The sequence below is a fragment of the Euprymna scolopes genome, chromosome 5 (assembly GCF_053919585.1).
Source record: "Euprymna scolopes isolate OS-2025 chromosome 5, ASM5391958v1, whole genome shotgun sequence".
Lineage (NCBI taxonomy): Eukaryota > Metazoa > Mollusca > Cephalopoda > Sepiida > Sepiolidae > Euprymna > Euprymna scolopes.
Genome location: NC_136486.1, coordinates 149,399,164 through 149,404,647, shown reverse-complemented (window position 1 = coordinate 149,404,647; position 5,484 = coordinate 149,399,164). Strand labels below are relative to the sequence as shown.

At 34.6% G+C, this 5,484-nt stretch overlaps 1 pseudogene; it reads right to left on the bottom strand.

Annotated features, from left to right (window-relative positions):
• Positions 1 to 2,831: 2,831 nt before the first annotated feature.
• Positions 2,832 to 2,986, bottom strand: LOC145277285 (U2 spliceosomal RNA; annotated as a pseudogene).
• Between the last annotated feature and the right edge of the window lie 2,498 nt (positions 2,987 to 5,484).

Here is a 5,484-nt window from a genome sequence, read left to right as displayed (position 1 = left end):
ATTAAAAAAATCGTTTTTGGCATCAGAAAATAGGCACACATTTTTCCGATTCCGATACTGATTCCGATACTCCTAAACGTTCCAATTTTTTCGATTCCCGATTCGGATTAATCGTCCCAACACTAATTGATATCGCATACAAAATGTTAACATTTCACAAAAAAATTGGAGTTATATGAATATTTACAAAGAGAGGCCACACACTTTTAACTGATTTGCACAAAACTAAATGTATACTACATTTTGACTCTTAAGCCTAGTAACTCTGTTCCAAACTACCTAACACTTGAAAAATTAGTCTAGGAGTGAATTCAATACATAAGCATGTAAACATGCCAAACTTTATACAGACAATATGTAATACTTATAATATATGTTCATCTAAGTCTATATATTTTTTAAATGTTTGCTTGATTAAAGAAAAGAACGGAGGTTGTTATCGTATTCAATAGGATGTTTTGATTAATGAACATCGGAACTCTTTTATCAAAGTTTAATGATTTCGAGCGAAAAAATGATTATTTAATTAGAAAATCGGAAATCCTGATGAATGAAAATGACTTTCCCGAAAAGAAAGGGGATTTTGTTGTCGCCTGAGGCATATCTATTGAAATTCTGTGCGTCGGTTTAATTCCGGATGTAAAGAACTGCACGAACACCGGAACGGGTTTTTACGAACATGGTTGCGGCGACGATGACGACGAATCTTTACGTTCCAAACGAAGCTTTTTGCCTTCTATTAGAGAATTGACATTTCAATAAAGCAGTCATGTTTAATAAAATAACCTTTGATTGATTAAAAAAAGAACGGGGGCTGTTGAGATACGTCTATTTAAATAGTGTGTTTAACAATAACAGCACTATTTCAATCTAAAGTGTAACAGACTGACGAAATCGTTATTTCAACTTAAATGCAATAAATAGACGAAACTCCTATTTTAAAATCCAGCTTTATATAACGATAAGACTACTATTTCCTCCTTAAGCGTGACTGACCCACGAAGTTTCTATTTTAAATTTGGAACGTTGAATAAAAAATACGTATTTCTACTTCAAGTGTAAAGAAACCGTAGAAAATTCTGCTTCAAAGCAAAGAAAGGCATGCTACTGAAAATACTGTTTCAAAATCCAAGTGTGGCATGCTACTGAAAATGCTATTTCAAAACCTTACGTGAAAATTACCAACTGAAAATTGCAAACCTAAACATGACACTATTGAAAATACTATTTCACATTTAATAGTGACAAGTGGGAAATGTTCTTTTCGAAACTTAAACTTAAGCTGCTCTGTTATTTGAAAGTGAAACACTACAAACCGTGGGACGAACAGTGCTACTTATGACGACATTTGGACGCCTCTATAATTACGTAGATGTGCTCATAAAATTTGCGCAGTTACCGATGAAAATGCAAAATTGACGTATTTACTCTACTATTCGAGGACTGACGAACAACGCCTATCACAATGTGAGGACGTATCTAACATTCCATGGTCTTTTCTCCCTTTTAATTCGTGTTTTCCTTTCAATCGCCATTAAAACTTAATTTTATTTTTTAATTCAGCTCTACTATATTACTGTTTTGGCATTGAAGTTGACTAATAAAAGAAAAATCCACTGCCGTGTGTTAGTCGGTCTGTCGTCTCTGGACTGATCTTAAGAACATGTATCTGTTTATTTCTATTAGTAACAGATAGAATTAAATCTGTTGGAAGACATCTTGAAAAAGGAACATGAAATGGATTTCACCAAATTCAGAATCGTTTTTTTATTTAGCTACAAACACATGCGACCAGAGAGAGCATAATTTTAGTTGACTGGTTAAGTTATATAATTGTAAAAGAACTGCATACAATACTTTAGTCAAAATTGTTTTTAACTATTTAAATAATTTTCAATGTTATTGATAATGTTTACCCATTCATTATTCTTCTATTAGCGCTCAGTTTTGAATCCATGGTTTGAAACATCATATAAATCTATATAACGTTACACTAAAGCTATAATAATTTTGTTAAGATGTTTTAAGCTCTACTTATAAAGTCCAAAGAGTTCAGTTGATAAAGCGTTAGACTAAATATCCCAGGGTTTCGATTTAAGGTCAGGGCATCCGCTTTATTTTTCTGAGAAATAATTTACTATTCATGGAAAATTCTCCATTTTAAAAAGTAGTTAAGATCTCTCATATTTCAAAATTGTACACATCCAGCAATGTATTTATTACGTTTTAAAATTGACAGACGAACAAAATATCTACGCATGTTAAGCATTAACCTTTTTGAATCTGTTGTCTATTACACGTTGACATAACACACATTCTGTCTCTAGAGACAATTGATACCCTCCCCTGTAAACGTGCCCGGGCGTTTAATTGTAAAGCATCTTTCCTGTGTCAGTATTGCCTGAGTCTAGTGGCAACGAGAAGTTCATAACAACTGAAAGCAAATAAAGCACCTGGTATACTCAAATAGTCACCCATTTTAGTACTGACCAGGTGCAACGATGCTTAACTTCGGTGATCGAACGGCAACGGATGTGTCAGCGTATTTATGTCGTATTTATATTAACAAGGCCGATAGCCATTAGTCGCGTGCTCTCGTGTAATGAATGAATGCGTGAATGTAGAATTGACATGAAATTCTTAAAGATAAACTAAAATGACCGAAAAATGGGCTGAAATGACTTAAATAAATAAAAAGTAAATGACTTAGAATGACTTTAATGAACTTAAGGATGAATTGAATGACCTTAAGAATGACTTGAATGCTTAAAAATAACTGGAATCCTTCAAAAACAACTTGAATGATCTGGAGAATGACTTGAATGGCTTTGAGACTGACTGGTTGTAAATTGGGTGATCATTTTACATCAAATTAATACAGAAAAGTGATCCCCCACTCTATATCACAAAGTTACAAACATAAGTACAGCATGTAGTAAAAACAGATACTACACTTTGATCTTGGCCAAAAAGCCAAGAAAAGGGTATTTATTTGCCCCCCCACAAACAAATTAGGTACAAGGCCGATTTTTAATATGAGGAGTGAAGGGAAAATGGGGACCAACTCTCTGGGGAGTAGGAGAGCTGGATAGTGACAACTGGTATGAAGGGTTGCCTCTACAATGACCAAGGTGGTATTTATTTGCTCCCCCACCGAGCAAATTAGGCACAAGGCCGATTTTTAATGTGAGGAGTGAAGGGGAAATGGGGACCAACTCCCCGGGGAGTAGGGGAGCTGGATAGTGACAATTGGTATGAAGGGTTGCCCCTACATTGACCAAGGTCTTATATATGGGGTTCCCCCCATATATGGTCTTTGCTTCCAGTATCTGTCGGAACAGATACTCTTGGCCAAAAGGTCAAGAAAAACTTAAAACGCTAAGAACAGCATCTATTAACAACATACCTTTGATCTTAACCAAAAAGGCCAAGCACAAAAGTGTTACGGACAGACCGACCTACAGACAGACCGACCGACCGACCGACGGACTGACGAGGTGACTTATAGAGTCGCTTGCACGCGACTAAAAATATTATACCTAAAAATTTATATCATTTGATATATACATAACGGTACTTGTACAGTTTAATCAAACATTAAAAAATGAAAATATCGAAAAAAAGGTTATAGTGTACGTATCCGTTTTGAACTGAAGATCTAAAAAAAAAAATTTCACTTAATTTGATCGAGTAGTTTTATTTTTTTAATTTTTTGTACAGTGGAAAAACACGTTTTTATGACAGTACGTTAAAGGCAGGCATCTTGGATTTTTAACATTTTTTGTTTGGATTTTAGAAACGCCACGGGGAGATACCTCAGTTTAAAGCGCCGAAACTCCCTCCACATCTTTAATACTAGCCTTTCTTCATAAAAATCGAACCTTTTGCTCGGTATCATAACAAATTGTTTTTTTTTTTTTTTTTTTGCTGTAAAACAAAAACTACTGATGAAATTAAGTGAAATTAAGGAGAATTTCATTCCATAACGGATACGTACAATATAATTTTTTTTCGATATTTTCATTTGTTAATGCCTTGATTAAACTGTACAAGTACCTACATAACTCCGATACTTCCTAAAAGTCAGTATTACTTCCCATTTTTTTTGTTCTGAATTGATTTTATGTTATCTACGCTATTGCTGCTCTAAATATTATGATATGGGAGGTAACGATGATCTAGTGGTTACCGACACGGACTAACGACCTGGGTGTTCCAAGTTCGAATCCAGTTCGTGCGACAAAAATCACTTTCACTTAGGATGTTGACAACCTTCTCGTGGTCCCTCCCGTAAGTACCTGATGTCTCTCTAGAAAGAATTCTGACTAAAGAATTCTGTTAAACCAATGCTTACAAACATGTTTACATTTATACGATATGATGATCTGATCTAGTAACTAGTGTTCCAAACCGTATTACTCTATAAGAAAAAATCAATTAGTTAATAGATTTTCTTTTGGTATCCCGACAAAAGGAGGGTGGGCCTGTAATTTTACTCTTGTCCGTTTGTTTGTCTGTCTGCATTTTTCTCAATAACTACGCGTTGGAATTTTTTAAAATTTTGCACAAACGTTAAACATGATATGAGTAAAAAGTGACAGAACGGATTTTCCGGGAAAATCCGGTTGCCCCCCCTCCTAGGGGTGTCTTTCGGGTTAAAATGGCTAAAATTGACACGTTTGTGCTCATGAAAAAAAAAATTGATGCCTTGGATTTTTATAAAACTCTAAGAAAAGTTGTAACTAACTGATTTCTATACAATTTTGTTTGTCTATACTTCGCGATAATTGTTGGGCGTGCCCCAAAAGCTCTTTTAGGGCTAATAAAAACACTCCATTTTGGGACTATTTTACCATATATTTCCAAAATTTTATGTGTATGTCTATTTAGCAGTTTTGCATTGTGCTGAACTCAAATTTAAATATGTTAAGGCCTTGGGGACATTTGGGCCAAATGGGGGTGGGACAAATGATAGACATAGTCATATAGTCATTTCTTTTTTTTTTTGCATGGCATAGAACTCAAATTTACATATGTTAAGGCCTAAAACTGCACCGTTTGTTCGTTTTCATCAGGATTTGACGTTCCCTGGAGACTTTTGGGGCTAAATGCGGGGTGGTACAAATGCTGAACTTAGTCATTTCTTTTTACGCCTCGTTCACAATGCACCCACGGGGGATAATACATGCTTCACTTGTCTAATAAGCATTGATTCGGATTAAATAGATATATTAAACGAAATGTCTCTTTTGAAAGTTTGAATCAAATCATTTTTCTTCTTTCTAGTAAAGTATTTGGTCATAATGCTTCTAATATCTTCCTGTAAATATTTTAATCTTTTAGTTTTGTTACTCTTCCTTTGTTGCCATGGATATTACATTTCGATTTCAAGACGTTGGAACACACACACATGTGTGTTTATAGGAGGCATAATAGATTTAAATATGTTTGGTTTCATTGAAATCATATTTTTAATCATCCGTT